This window comes from Typopeltis vanoorti, chromosome 3 (assembly GCF_054136105.1).
Source record: "Typopeltis vanoorti isolate ZY-2024b chromosome 3, IOZ_Tvanoo_1.0, whole genome shotgun sequence".
Lineage (NCBI taxonomy): Eukaryota > Metazoa > Arthropoda > Arachnida > Uropygi > Thelyphonidae > Typopeltis > Typopeltis vanoorti.
This window is the reverse complement of record NC_143551.1, coordinates 107,661,712-107,678,461: the sequence shown is the minus strand read 5'-3', so window position 1 is coordinate 107,678,461 and position 16,750 is coordinate 107,661,712. Positions and strand designations below refer to the sequence as shown.

Here is a 16,750-nt window from a genome sequence, read left to right as displayed (position 1 = left end):
TGCGGTGTTCTACCTCATCATGGCAAATGTGATTCTCCTTGAATTCTGATGACTCGAAAGGGGGTCCGCCCGGCACCTACAGCAACTAAACCCCCAAGTTCCAGACTGGTATGCCAGTTCTCCTTGAATTCTGATCACTCGAAAGAGGCATCCAACCCCCGAGTTCTGGACCGGTAGGCTGGTTCTCCTTGAATTCTGATGACTCGAAAGGTGATTCGCCCCCCCCCCCCCCCCTCCGGCACCTACGATGCCCAATTACCTCATACATATACGTGTGTGTGTGTGTGTGTGTGTGTGTGTGTGTGTGTGTGTGTGTGTGTGTGTGAGGTATATATACTAGGGCTCTCCCCCTGCGCCTATGCCCCCCCCCCCTTGTGTTCCGGACTGGTAGGCCAGTACACACACAAATAATAAAGATCAACAGATGACTGAAAACGAAATATTTTCAGAATTGCCAAAGTATACAACTGTCACATTCACTATTACGTGGTTGTTATGGAATGTTACGGAATTGTTAGAAAATTTAGGTATATCGAACTCGAATTTCGAAGACTCGAAAGAGGGGCCCCACCCCCCCGAATTCTGGGCCGGTAGGCCGGTTCTCCTTGAATTCTGATGACTCGAAAAGGGGTCTGCCCGGCACCTATGGCGACTAAACCCCCGAGTTCCGGACTCGTATGCCGGTTCTCCTTGAATTCTGATCACTCGAAAGGGGGTTCTGCACCCCCTCCCCCGTTCCGAACCAGTAGGCCGGTTCTCCTTGAATTCTAATGACTCGAAAGAGGGATCCCCCCCCCCCTCCAGCACCTATGACGCCCAACCCCCGAGTTCCAGACTGGTAGGCCGGTTCTCCTTGAATTCTGATGACTCGAAAGAGGGATCCCCCCCCAGCACCTACAGTGCCCATCCCCCCCGAGTTCCGGACTGGTAGGCCGGTTCTCCCCTGAGTTTCAAGTAACTTAATAAAAAAAAGTGACAGAAAAACGTTACACAAAAAGGCTTATCATTTTATATATATAGAGTAGATTACCTTACCTTGATGGACCTGTGTTTCATTCAGGTTTCTCCATGATTGCAAGTCACAAAGATGCCTCCACAGATCTCACTCTTGAGTCTCTTCCATGTGATAGCCATTGATTTCACTAATGGGTCTTCCTGATTTTCTCTTTATTCTCGGTTGCCAATTAAGTATTCTATATGTTCATCTGTTATCCCTGAGTCTTGCTATGTGGCCTGCTTATCTCATCTTGTTTTCATATACTGCAGTTACCACATCATTTATACCTGATCTCTCTCTCTCTCTTAGTTCCGTATTTCTAACATGTTCCATTTTGCTGATGTTACAAATCCTACATTCTATTGGATGCAGAGTTATCCCGAGAGTCGTCGTCATCTTCTTGTCTTGTGTTCCATATTTCTGATCCATATGTGAATGATGGAAGAATGTCACTAGTAAATAGTTTTGCCTTCACAGAGATATCAAGTGAATGTGTCTTTTGGTCTGTTGAATGATAGCGATGTGGCTTTCTTTCATTTATTTTACTAGCTCTTCAGATAAATCGTTATTCATTTTTTTTGTTTTTCCTAAAAGGATATTATGAATTGCTGTTACTTGGGTACATGTTTTTAATCCATTTTTTTTTCTCTAGATTCATTTCTAAGCCTATCTCACTGCTGTTTGTGTATATTTTTTTGCTCATATTCTCTAGGTCTTTTGGGTTGTGAACTATCAGTACCAGATCATCAGCAAACATAAGGATTTATAATTTTTTGCCGTCTATATTTATTCTGAAGTGCTGGTAAATAGGTTTGGGAGATCACATTGCATTGGCAGACCCCTCTCTTTATATCTATATTTATAGGTTGATCAAATAGGATTATTCGTGTGGTCAGATTTTTGTTAATTTCTTTTATCATGTGGATGTAAGCAGGATCCACGTTTATTTCCAGTAAGGCATGGATGACTGCATTGTGTTCTATAGTATCAAATGCTTTTTTGAAGTCAATAAAGAAGAGACAGAGAGATTCGGTATTCTCTGCATTTTCTTGATAATTGTGAAATGATCTGGATATGATCCTTTGTGGAGAAGCCTCTTTTGAATCCTGCTTGTTCTCTGCTGGAGTTGTCTTTGAGAGTTTTGAATCTGTTCATTACCCTGTTCATGATTTTATATATGTGAGAGAGTAGACAGATTGGGCGATAATTTGTTATGTCTTCTTTATTCCCTTTTTTTGAATAGGAGTATGGTTTTTGAAGTCTTCCATTCCTCTGGAAACTTTCCTTCTTTCAAGTACCATGTGAATCTGGTAGCCAAGGCTTTGAATATGTCAACTTTGTTGGATTTCTTCAGCCTTAACATGAACAAGCCCTGTTACCTTTATTCATTTTCTTAAGGGCATGTTCTATTTCTTCTGGAAGTATATCTGGTATATTGCTTGGTTTTGGAATGATAGGTTCTGAGACTTGGCATTTATTTGCATAAAGGTCATTAGAGAATTCTGCACAGTTTCTTCTGTTAGTATGTTTATCTCCATTTTGATTCTTTAGAGCAGATGGAATTGACTTTAAAATTTGTCTTTCTTTCTTTCTTTCTTTCTTTCTCTCAGGCTGGTTTTTGCCTGTGCTGCTTCTCTTTGTTTTGTATCCTAAAAGCTTTTGTAGTCTTCTGGAATTCTCTTCCTTTGTAATTTACAGATAATTTTGTATTCTAGAAAATTTCCTTGAGATTTCTTTAGTTCTTTTCTCTTTTTCAGTAGTACTATGGTTTGAGGTGCAAGGCTTTCTTTTGTTTCACAGTAGTTTGATTTTTTTTGCACTCATTGAATTTATTAATAAATTCAGTATAGTCATCATCTATAACAGTTCTTAATAGTCCATTCTGTCTCTTCTATGTACCTCCTGAACTTGTGATAGCCTATTTGTTTGGGCTGTCTTTTGCGATTTGATATAGCCCTGATATTTTCTTTTTTCTGGTCTATTCTTATAATGGCTCTGAGAAGTCTGTGGTCAGAATCTATGTTAAAATATCTTTCACCTATTGTACCAACATTTTGTACCAGTCTTCTACAGTCTGTTAAAATGTAGTCTATTTCATTTCTTGTGTCTCCATTTGGTGATTGCCAAATCCATCTTCTTCCTGGGCATTTGTTGAAAAAAGTATTCATAATAAAGAGTTCAGCTGCAGCAAATTAAGCTAATCTCTCTCTCTCTCCCAGACTATTTATTATTATTATTATTATTATTACATGTCACCTCCAGGAGTGCAAGGACTCATTGCGGGAGGGAAATCTACTCTACTTCGCTACATACATTTCACCTTCTCCACTACAACTTAATTCTCCTACTACCATCAATGCCATCTACTGCCCATCATCACCAACAACGGTTTTTTGTCTATAAATTGTGTTTTCTGAAGAACCTGTTTGGAAAACTTTTCATTTTGTTTTCCACGTTGTATTTGATTGTTGGCTATGGATGCTGGAGCGTAGCAGGATATTAATTTTATTATTTTATTATTCTGTAATCTAATTAGTCACACACCTATTCTTTGAGATATGATGTTAAAAAAAAAGGATCAACTTGGTGAGCTTAGGTTACATACATTACAAACAATAAAGCCCATTTCACCTTGTTTACTACTGTTGGAAGATGCTCCCAGGAGTATATGGGAGCCATCATACCATCTTGCTGTTAGTTCTTTTAATCTTTTTGTTTCATTCACTAGGGAGAATATCTAAGTTGATATTGGTTAGTTCTTTGATTAATAAATCTATTCTGTAATCTCTTGCCAAAATTTGAGTATTGAGGGTACCGATTGCCAGTTTCAAAGATCTAATAGGCAGCCTGTTTTCATTTGCGATATTCTTAGCATCCCTCGCCCCCACTCAGTGGCTTACCGCTGCCATAGAGAGGTGAGTATGTGCCACACAAGACTTGGGGCCATTTCTGTTGCTGTAATAATGGCATCTTTTCTGTAGTTGGATATACACTTTTCCTGATTAGGGTTCTGAAGTGTTCATCAGAGCTCTGTTAGCATTCTCTATTTTCGGGTCTAGGTCTGATGGCAACTAGGATTCCCAACGCCCAGGGTACACCGTGGGGAGGCAGAGTTAGACTTTGCACCTCCCCCCCCACGCACACATTTATTCATAGCTTGATTTAGTTATTGGTTATTTTTTATATACTTCTCATATTCACTTTACATGAATAATCTATTATTGTATATGCACTCTATATGCAGATTTTATGAAAATGGTATAATTTTATTTCTAATTTATTAAATTCTTCATTTTAAACTGTTTCTTTTGCATCCTGATGAGCCAAGCAGTCTTTTGCCCATTGGCTAAGTTTTTATTGCTATGTTAGTGACTGTTTATAGTTTCCTAATGGTATCATGTGACTGGGCAGAAAGAAAATGGTTTATAATATCTATTGTAATTTAATTTTCTTTCAAGTAATTGTCTTGTGATGAGATCCCCGAAATATATTTTATGTTAAATACTTTATTTTCATTTTACGTAATTTACACAGATAGTAAGTTCTTCAAGGTTCACCTGTGTATTTCTGTAAAAGTGGTATTTCATTGGTATTATGGCATTACCAATAAGTATTATGCCATTACCAATAGAAATAGAAGTTTTAGCAGATTCTTTAAAATTTTGAAAGTAAGTAATTATATAAAAGTGAAATTTGTTTTTTTAATTATTATTAAAATATTAATATTGCATTTTATTATGATATTTTAATAAAACACATGCTTAAATGAAATAAGAAATTAATTAATATAAATGACTGAGGGGGAGGGGATCTGGAAAGTTCTGATAAATACCTAGAGCAAAAATGAATTAATTTTTTTCTTCTTATGTATCCTAAAAGAAAAAGAATAAATTATTACAATTTGATAAAACATGGGGTTTAAAGGGTTTTAAAATATGTTCTTTCTTGTGGTTATATCAGCTGCTTTAATATAATTTTATTAATATCATTTTTGTTCTAGGTGTTTATCAGAACTTTCCAAATCTCACCTCATATTTGGTGGTGCACCAAATTAGCCAGTCAAGTCAGTAGTCTTCTTTTAATTTTTGGTGAAATTTGTGGAATCGATTGTACCTACAGAAAACATGAAAAAGATATGTCTACATCCACATGCCACTGTGCTTGTGAAACACAGACGTAAAGAGAAACACAAAGAAGATACATCTGCATTTAAATCCATATGGACTGTGTACCTGCAGAAAATGTGAAAAGAAGCCTTCTGGTGTGGAAAAGTTTGTAAAATGAGTGAAACTCCCATTCAATATGAAGATACATCAGAAGACGGGTATGAAAGAAATCTTCTGACAGCAGAGGCCGTAAAGACAGTGGAAACTTCTGCTCAACATGAAAAACATTTTCAGCTACTAGAAGATAAAAAGTATTTCACATCCATATTTCTGGCCATTAATTATCCAAAATATATTTTGTGATCAATTAGTTAAAAAAGAGTCAGTTCAGGTAAAAGAACTTTTCTAGTTAATGAACGTTTGCAAACATTTTTGGATACTTATTATAAATGCATTTTGAAAAAATGGACAGGTAGTTGATTGGACTTGACTTACTTATTCTATAAAAAAATGATAGGATATGCTGTTTGTTGCCAAATTTGCAATACATCACAATCCCATGAAAAATCCCAGTGAACACCTATCTAATTTTTTAATGTGGCAAGAAATGAAAACTCATTTAAAATTCACAAAACTATAGATTTTGAACAACAATGTATAATTGTTGAAGAAAGTAAACACTGGAAAGTCTTTCTTGTTGGTATATGTGTGAACAGCAGCTTCCCAGAATTTATCCTTTACCTCAAAGGATAAATTCTGGGATGTTATATATATTTATATCATCATCATCATCAGTATTGTTCAAAACCAAACAGTGGAATATTTTAAAAAATTGTTCAGTTGTTCAAGTTTTTTTTATTTTATTTTATTCTTATTATGAGACACCCATCCACAAAAGATTTTTTGTTGCCTATAGCACATTCATATTGTGGATGTGCCAAGAATTTTTTTCTATTTTTTTTTTTAAATTTTATATATATTTATTTATTTATTTATTTTACTTGGTGCAGAAACCTTGCTTTATAAACCAAATGTGGAACTTTTTCAAGGTACTTCAGTCCACCATTAAGCAGGGTCTTGCACCAAATGATGAGATTCTTCTCCCACCTGAAGACATTAACATTCATGTCAACGGCAACCTTTTGGTTAGAGAGTAGTATTATGGTAAACACTCAGCCAATTAATTAGGCCAGTAATGTTTAATAATGTTTTGAAAACTCACTTAAAAAAAAAAAAAAGCGCATTACCTTGAACCAGAAATTCAAAATGAACATTATTGGCGCAAAAAAATTACATGTCAAATAGTCAGTAAATTAAAAGAAGTGAAATATTATTCAATAGTAGTAGACTGTTTTAAGTTTTATGGGCAATGTTGGCAAGAAAAGGAAAGACAAAATAAGAAATTATTATTATTAAGAGAGACCTTCAGAGAGTCAGGGACTCATCAAAGGAGGATACATACTACACGGCGCAGCTATCATACTTATTATTGAATTCATTCACACTGCTTGCACTCACAACATCCAATGGCAATCCATTCCAATCATGTCCCACTCTATGAGAGAAAAATCTAGCCCCTACCCTCTTCTTAGGTGCATTCATTCATTCTCATCTTCCAAGGATGCCTTCTTGTGCTTTCCCCACCCTAAATAAATTGAAAAATTCCATCAACAGAAATCTTGTATGACCCTTTCAGAAGTTTGTAAGTCTCAATCATATCGCCCCTCTTTCTCCTGTTTGCTAGTGTCTACAGTCTACAAATTCTCAATCTGTCTTCATAATCAGTATTCCATAATCCTGATATCATTTTTAACACTCTGCACTCTTTCTCTCTTCACTATATCAGAATCACAACAGAAACCAGACCTGCACACAATAGTCCAAGTGATGTCTTATCAAGGCCTTGTAAAGAGACAAAATGACTTTCTTATCTTATCTTTATATGTGAAGATAAGATAAGAAAGTCATTATGTCTATTGAATAGCAGCAGTAAGATCTTGCTGTAAGATCTTGCAGACTTACATCCCCTGTATTCCACTTTTTGATATCTGTCAGTCAGCCATCCTCTTATCCACGCTAATATTCTACAATCCACCATATTCTCCAATTTATGCAACAGTATACCATGCTGTATTCTGTCAAAAGCTTTAACAAAATCCAAAAATATCTTGGTGTAACCTCCCTCTTGTCTAGTTCAATGGTAACATTGTTAGAAATGTGAGCAAGTTGCTAAAATGTCTTTCCCTTAGTAAACACATGTTGCTCATAGCAAATTAGAGATTCTTTGTCAACCCATTTCTGAATGCAGAAATTAGGAATATTATAAATGTGGACATCAGGAATAATTTAGGACCAAAAAAAGAGTTGAAGATATGCTTATAAACTCTTGTTTTAAGTGGTTTGGACACCTAATGTGGATGAACTTAGAAAGAATACCAAGAAGAACGGATGAAATGAAATTTGGAGGACAAGTGGAAGACCACGGAAAAGGTGGAGAGACAGAAAAGAGAAACCTGAACTACCACAGTGTTCATGAAGGAAGAATTTGAGAGAACAGAAAGAAATGGTGAAATTTGATCTGCCTGACCTGGTAGTTTCTGTCAAAAAAGTTGTTGCTAAAGAAGAAAGAAGTATTAGACTCACAGACAATAATAATGAACATTTGTTCCTACACAAGGAACAAATGTCCATTATTGTCTGATCTGTTTCTAAAACTGTGGCAATAACAGATGAGTTTTATTGAAAGGTTCAGCAAATCTGGATTAAGTTCAGGTAAAGAATTCTTACAGAATTGTACAAATTAGGTAGGCAGTATGCGAGGCTAGAGCTATGATAATGCTGCCAATATGTATAACAAAAGTAATGCAGTTTACTTTTGTTATTCCCCTCCATGTGGGGCACCTGTTCATGGTGGAGAAGACCTCCCGGTGATGGTACTGGCCCTTTTCATTCTACCTCTTTTTCTTTGCTTTTCTTCCCATATTCTTTGCTCTGCCTCTCCTGAGTCTTTTTCACTATCCTTTTTTCAGACCACCATCACTGGGATCCAACGCCCTGCCGCCGTGTTTGCCATGCGGTGCGACCCGTGGATATCCGGAAAGGGGGATCCTGGTAGTCTTGCACTACTTTGGCCCCTGCTTCGGCAAGACGGGTGGTCCTGGTTGGCCCAGCCAGGATCAATTGACTAGTGGGCTTGCCTGCAAGGGTCAACGGTGTTGCAGTAAGTCTCTCACCCCATGGTCCGGGGTCGGGATTCTAGACCTGCTGGAGTGCCGGTATAGCGTCCAGGGTAGCCCTGGCGTTCCACTCTTGAGTGCAGTCTTTGCTTGCCGGGTAGTGGGCGTCCATGTGTGGCTCCGTGGTGAGTGGGGGAGCTCTGCCGCCAAATTAAAAATTCCTTAAATATGAATTCTTCATCCTCAAATGTTTCAGGGACCCTAATAAAGTCCCAACCAAGTACTGATAATATAGCCACAGCGTATGGAAACAGAAGTAAGAAACAAAAGATATCGGATACTAACAAAAATGTACCAACCTTTTTAATCATTCATGCAACTGGGAAAATTTTTCACCAATTGGGAAAATGTCACCCTTCTATATCCAAAAAGGTTTAGAAGGACTGGCAGGACCTCCCAAAACTGTCAAGAAATTGCATTCTGGTGATATCCTCGTGGAAACAATGTGCAACAACATTCTGAGAAACTACTGAGAGCAATGACAATGGGTGGAATACAAATTGCAGTAACACCTTACAGAACACTCAATTCCAGTAGAGGAGTGATATCAGAATGGGATCTCCTTGAGGTTCCTGATGAGGAGATATGTTCAGAGCCTAAAGATCAAGGAGTGACGGGTGTGAGGTGCATCCTGATATGCAGGGATGGTTGCCTAATCTCAACCAAGAACATCATCCTTACTTTTGATACACCTAGGCCTGCAACATCTGTAAAAGCAGGGTTTCTCAGCTGTCCTGTTAGATGTACATCCCTAACCTGCTGAGATGCCTTAAATGTCAAAGATATGGACATACCCAAAAAACTGCCTGTCGTGGTTCTACTACCTGTGCTCAGTGTGGTAGTAAAGAACATGAAAATAAATATTGCTGTGAAAAAAAAGCTAAATGTGTCAACTGTCAGGGAGATCATCAAGCATACTCTCGTGCATGTCAGATATGGAAAGATGAAAAAGAGATACAAAAAATAAAAACAAAACATAACATATCAGGATGCAAAAAGAAAGCTTGCCACCATTACATCTGTTCTACAATCCTCTTATGCTGAAAAAGTAACAATTAAAAAAGTGCAACAGCAACTCAAACATGTATGTCTATTCCACCATTTGATAATTTCACCATATCTGAACTTTACGATCGCAAGTGCTTCTCTGTTGAGTGAATTAATCACAAGACCTATGGCCTTACTCCAGAGACAACTTCAAAAATGGTCCCATTTAATGAAAACTCATCTGCCAAAAAAATTATGGTGGAGACTTCACTCAAAGATAAACCACCAGACACTCGCACAGAAAAAATGGATACCTCCATCCCCACTGAGAGCAAACTAAGCATACCAGCCGACCCTAACACATTTGATGTTTTGAACAATCTACCAGAGGAAGAGATGGACACTGGCTGTCTATATGTCCCTAAAACAGTGGATAAATATAAATCTGACAAAGGTAAGCCCTCAACCTCTCGAAAACCAGACAAGTCAATAAAATCAAAACAATAGGAAAATTTTTATAATGGAACTGTTGTGGGATCCGCCAGAATATTGACGATATAAAGATGTTGTTGCAGAAACACAAACCTTTCTGTTTCTGTCTACAGGAAACTTACTTGAGACCCAATGCAGACTGTACCTTTAGGAATTTCACTGTTGTACGTAAGGACAGAACTGCAGGTGGTCCTGCTCATGGAGGAGTAGCTATCCTAGTGGGCAGTCATACTCCTTTTCATCAGGTCCAACTTAATATTTCTCTGGAAGCAGTAGCGATTCGCTTCTCTGTGGGATTCCTTATTACAGTATGTTCAATTTATTTATCACCAAATGCTGAGTTAAATGAAATTGATCTTGATAACCTTATCTCGCAACTGCCTGAACCCATACTTTTGATGGATGACTTTAACAGTCACAATACTCTATGGGGTAGTGCCAACACTAATAAACGAGGTTGAATCATTGAAAAAATTCTTGATAATAATAACCTCTCCCTTCTAAATAATAAACTCAATACTTTTTCCATATACCTACCCGCTCATATTCCGCAATTGGTCTTACAATCTGTTTCCCTTCCATTCTTCCACTGCTCGTGTGGGACGTTGAAGAGAACATATATGGAAGTGATCACTTTCCTGTTTTTACAATGTCTTCACAGGAACCATGTTCACCCACACGGATACCTATATGGAAAATGGACCAGGCTGACTGGAACACTTTCTCTCATCTTGCAAAATTTAATGCTGATGCCGTCAGTCAAACACCTATCAATGAAGCTGTAAAATATATAACAGAATGCATTGTCCAGGCAGCAGCAACAACCTCCATCCCAAAAACATCATCTCGATTTCCAGTCTATCCAAAGCCTTGGTGGAACGCAGAATGTCAGGCAGCCAAAAAAAAAAAAAGATCAACACAGAGCATGGAGCATATTTCGTAGATACCCCACCACATCAAATTTAATAACTTTCAAGCGTGCTCGAGCCAAAGCACGTTTTGTAAGACGTCAGAGTCAAAAACAATCATAGATCCAATTTACTACATCAATTAATCAAATGACCAGTCCAAAAATTGTATGGGATAAAATCCGGAAAATGAAAGGCAAATATAGTACACATTGTTTGTCCACCTTAGACTGTAATGGAAGTGTTCTTGCTGATCCCAAAGCTATTGCAGATACTTTGGGAGAAACTTTTGCTAAAATCTCAGCAACAGCTTCATATTCTCCAGAATTTTTAATACTGAAAGAGCAGCAAGAGAAACTTAATTTTTCTACCAACTTTCTTCAGCCATATAATTAGCCATTTGTCAACGAGGAACTAAAAAGAGCTCTCCTACAATCTCACCCTAGTGCAGTAGGACCTGATGACATCCATTATGAAATGATAAAACATCTACCACCATCATCTTCTATGGATCTTCTTCTCTTATTATACAATAGAATACTTGCAGAGGAAGAGTTTCCAAATTCTTGGCATAAGTCAATTGTCATTGCTATCCCAAAACCAGGAAAAGATCCAACACAAGCAAATAATCATCGACCCATTGCTCTGACCAGCTGTCTTTGTAAGAAACTAGAGAAAATGATTAATGCCAGACTTTTCTGGTATTTAGAAAGCAACAGTCTTCTTTCCAATACACAATGTGGTTTCTGTAGACATCGATCAACTTTAGACCATTTAGTTCGGTTAGAAACTTGTATAAGAGATGCATTTCTGAAGCAAGAACATCTTGTCTCTGTTTTTTTTTGACATGGAAAAAGCTTATGACACAACCTGGAGATATGGCATATTAAATGACCTCTATAACCTAGGTCTCAAAGGACACCTCCCTATATTTATTAAAAACTTTCTGTCCAGGCGAACTTTCCAAGTCAGAGTGGGAAGTACACTATCTTGACCATATCTTCAAGAACAAGGTGTGTTCCTCAAGGCTCTGTCTTAAGTGTAACCCTTTTTGCTATTAAAATCAATTCAATCATTGAACAATTTCCTTCCACTGTAGACAATGCTCTATATGTTGATGACTTCACAATCTACTGTCACTCACATAACATGAGGGTAATTGAAAGACAACTTCAGCAAGCAATTGATCATGTCTCTCTGTGGGCTCTTAATAATGGGTTTAAGTTTTCAACAGAAAAAAGTGTCTGTGTACACTTCTGTTGAAAATGCACTCATCACCCAGATCCTGAACTAAGAATGGGACATACTGTTATTCCAGTAACTACAGAAACCAAGTTCTTGGGACTCATTTTTGATAGAAAACTCACATTTCTAGCACACATTCGTCAACTAAGAGAAAAGTGCAAAAGAACTTTGAACCTCCTTCGCACTCTATCCTCTACTGGGTGGGGTGCTGATCGAGCTTCATTGCTCCATCTTTATCGTGCACTTATACGTTCAAAGCTGGATTATGGGTCCCAAGTCTATGTTTCGGCAAGACAGAGTAACCTACGATGGTTGGATTCCATCCATCATCAGGGTATACAGATAGCTGCCGGTGCCTTTCGCACCTCACCCACTCCAAGTCTCTATGTAGAAGCAAATGAACCGGCTCTATCACTTCGACGGAAACAGTTGTCTCTTAATTATGCCCTAAAAACTATACATCCTTTTGGTATGCTTATTAAAGAAACTGTGCAAGCTGTTAGTATAAATGTTGACAACATTAGCTACACTAAACAGAATAGCATTCCTCCATGGCAGGTTTGCACACCATCCTGCAACCTCTCACTTTTTCAGCTACAGAAATCTTATACCCCTATCATCCATTTACCTGCAATTGTTTAATGCACACAGAGCAGCACATACTGATTTCTTACCCATCTATACTGATGGTTCAAGAACTAACACCTCTGTTGACTGTGCTGCTGTGTTTCCTGACATTATTGTCTCAAATCAGATCCCACCAGACTGCAGTAATTATACAGTAGAATTACATGCCATTCAGCTTGCACTCGTGCATATAAAAGAAAACTGCTACCAAAAGTGTATAATTTATACAGACTCATTGAGCTCTTTACAGGCTATCTCCTCTCCTATATATAATTCTCATCCAGTACTTTATGAAGTGCTACACCTGCTTCACAAAATGAAAATCCTTAATTTCGATGTTCAGTTCTGCTGGATTCCCAGCCACATCAGAATCGAAGGAAATGAGGTTGCAGCTGCTAAATCAGCCCATACCTTCTCCACATACTATTTGACAGTTCTATATACAGACTACAGACAACTTATAAGATCAAAGCTAATTGCTCAGTGGGAGTTAACATGGCAAGAAACATCAACAAACAAATTATATAACATTAAACTTGAAATTAAACACTGGCATTCTAGTCAGTGTACAAAGAGAAGGGAGGAGGTTGTCCTTGTTTGGCTCCACATAGTTCACAGTCACCTTACGCATTCTCATTTATTGAGAGTTGATGACCCTCCCATATGTGAAAAATGCAACACACGTCTCACTATTCATCATATTCTGGTAGATTGTCAAAAATTTTACACGAGAGAGGAATGAAATTTTCACCTATCTAACCAAGCCACATACACTCAGGGAAATGCTAGCAGACTCAGGCAAATTGCATGATGTTTTTAATTTTTTAGAAAGAATTAATTTGTACAAACACATTTGAACATAAATTTGTTTATATGTAAATACTTTTTTTTTGCTTAGCTTAACTTTTATACCTATGTATTATTCATTAGATTAAATCTAACCAATTATGTATTACCATGAGCCTTGATCTTGTATATTTGTATCACCCTGCTGTAATTTTGTTAATATGTAAATACCATAATGCTAAACTTAAATTTTATGCATCAGTGGTTTATAATAATTCCTTTCTAACTCTTTAAGTATTAGTATAATAATGTTTGTTGTAATCTTACTAGATGTAGACACTGCTTTCTTTGACTTGTTTTGTATATACATATGTTAACCTATAGTTATCTATTTATATACTGATGAAACCTCTGCAGTTAATTTTGTTTATATGTAGAAATTGCATCACTTAACATACATTGTGTGTATGCATCTTATTTACTACTTTATTTTTCGAATAATCATGTAGTGCTGTAGGACATCTTACCTATTTGTGTACTTTCTAGTAATTCTGTTTTTATGTATCCTAAATTCTGTTTCTACTGCATTGCTAAATTTAATTTTCATCCATGCATATTGTATAATAATTCCTTTTTGCCTATTTTTGTGCTGCTATAAAGGCATTTGTTATAATTTTACATATATGTAGATACAGCATTCCTTGGCTTAGTGTTTCATATATTATGTATTAACTTATATTGTTAACTATTTTTGCACTATGTAATAACATCTGACCTTGTGTGTTGCTGTGCCCTCTGCAACAGTTCTGTTTACCTAGAGATGCTCCTTTATGAAACTAGATTCTTGTACAGACATATTGTTAACAATTTTCTGTAAATGCTAATGTTTGTAACCTTTAGTATGGCACAGTATGACCTTTGTAGTTTTTGTGCCAAATAAACTATAAACCAACCAACTTTTGTTATTAGATATCTATCAAACTTGAATGCATGAGCATTTTATGTTTCTTGCATATCACTTTCTTTAAATTTAGTCATAAATGATTCAGCCAAAATTAATTTAGAATAGTTTTAGTTTTTAGTATAATCTAGTAGTTATAATAATTTTTTGTTGCAACAGCAGACAGATACATATTTTAAAAAATATTTATAAATTTAACACTAACAAATGTTTTGGTTACATACTGAGAATCAGAGATAAAAGCAATAAGATCAATCAGATATCAGTTGAGTGAACTATATAATACATTAGTTTACATTAAAGACAATGAAGATTTAAAAGGAGCACATGGTTTACAAACCAGAGCAGATGCTTATTCATTCATACTTGTAATTATAAGTTTATTTGCAGTGTTATAGTGTGCAGTGGTATATTTGATGTATAAAATTCAGTGAGCAAACAGTTACGTTCCATAAGAACTGACATTAATTTTGATAAGTAAAAAAAAAAAGTAGCTGCTAAAGAATTTTCTGATATTCTTCAAATACCTGTACATTTTGTAACCGAAGCACAAGTAAGAAAATGAAAGAAAAAATGCCATTATTATTATTACTTCATATTAAATGAAAAGACATCAAAATTTTCACTAGATGTTAGAGTTCACAGAGGATATGAAATAAGCAGTGACCACTGTCTTGTTAAAATAAAATTAAGATTACCACCTAAATGACTACAAGTAACAAGAACAGAAAGAAAAATTGAAACATTTGTTTATAAAACTAGCCTATTGAATGGCACAAATGTACAATGGCTATATGAACAAAGAATTAACCAATATCTAGATAAAATAAAACAAAATGAAGAAATAGAAATAGAATGGCTTAATATAAAAACGATACTAAATGCAGCAGCAAATGAAAGCTTAGGAAAGACCAAAAAATTCAATAAAAGAAAAAAACTGAAGATCTGGGATGATACAATCAAAGAAATAATCAAAAAGAAAAAAAAGAAGCCTATCACAAATGGTTAAGCAGTAAAAGATTAGAAGATGAAATAGAATATAAAAGAATAAGAGCCATAGCTAAAAGAGAAGTCAGAAAAAGACATAGAGAATCATAGAATAAATTTGTTTCTAATTTAGAACATGATTTATATAAAATAAGACCCAATGTATATAAGATTTTGAAACACCTAAATGCAGATACCAAAGAAAACATAAAATTAAACACTGAATTGAAATTAGAAGAATTTCTAAATTACTACACAGAACTGTGGACAGACAAATATTTAAAAAAAGACAACTGGCAAACAATTAACAAAAATGAAAAGGAAATAACTGAAGAAGAATTAGAAATCAGCTCGAAAGAAACAAGAAACGGAAAATCACCTGGAGGAGATAAGCTAGGTTCAGAACTATATAAATACGCAGGAACAAGATTCAAAGAAAGACTTATTATTTTTAAATAAAATTTACTCAACTGGTATCCCCCAATAGAATGGAAAAAAGCAATTGTGATTCCTATCTTTAAGAAAGGTAATAGAGATGACCCTAAAAACTATAGAGGTATTAGTATACTAAATTCCTGTTACAAAATATGTAGCAGAATCTTAAATAACAAACTAATGAAATATTCCGAAAACTTTATTCTAGAAGTACAGAATGGATTTAGAAAAGGATGATCATGTATAGACCCAGCCTTTTGCCTAAAATTAATAATAGAGAAAAGAGAATATAATTTAGAAACACGTATTGCATTTATTGACTTTGAAAAAGCATTTGACAAAGTTAAAAGAAACATATTATTTAACATATTAAAAGAAAGACAAATACCAAATAATATCCTAAAAGCTATCACAAGTATATATGAAAATAATCAAATACAAATAAGATTAAATCACGAGCTATCATATACAAGAGAGATAAACCAAGGGGTCCGACAGGGATGTCCCCTCTCAGCAACTCTTTTTAATATCTACTTAAATGAAATAATAATAAAATGGAGTAAAAATTTACATCAAGGAATTAAACTTTCACCTACAGTTAACTTAAACACTCTCCTCTTTGCAGACAACCAAATAATAATTACAAATTCTGAAGATAACTTACAGAAAGCTATTTTAAATCGAAATGAGATATCCAAAGATTATGGTATGATAATATCAAAGGAAAAATCAAAAACTATGGCCTTTAAAGGACAAGATCCAGCAAGAACTAAAATAGTAATAGATAACAAGATCTTAGAACAGGTGAATTCATTTAACTACCTAGGATGTATGATCACATATGAAAATGAAAAAGATATAAATGTAAAAATTGCAAAATATTTAAAAATAACAGGTGTAATTAACTCTATATTTAAACCAAACCTAGTTCAAAAACAAACCAGGCTAAAAGTATACAATACATTAGCCCTACCAGTCTTAAT

At 35.6% G+C, this 16,750-nt stretch overlaps 1 protein-coding gene across 5 annotated transcripts in view; it reads left to right on the top strand.

The window, feature by feature from the left end:
* asun (integrator complex subunit 13 asun) overlaps nt 1–16,750 on the top strand; it is a 333,447-nt gene that overhangs the window by 18,253 nt on the left and 298,444 nt on the right. Inside the window, exon 2 of one of the 5 annotated variants that reach the window (XM_090415855.1) lies at nt 4,998–5,494. The exons of the other annotated variants lie outside the window; for them this stretch is intronic. The gene's annotated coding sequence lies outside the window, so the exon portion shown is untranslated. The remainder of the gene's footprint in view (nt 1–4,997; nt 5,495–16,750) is intronic. 5 annotated transcript variants of the gene reach the window in all.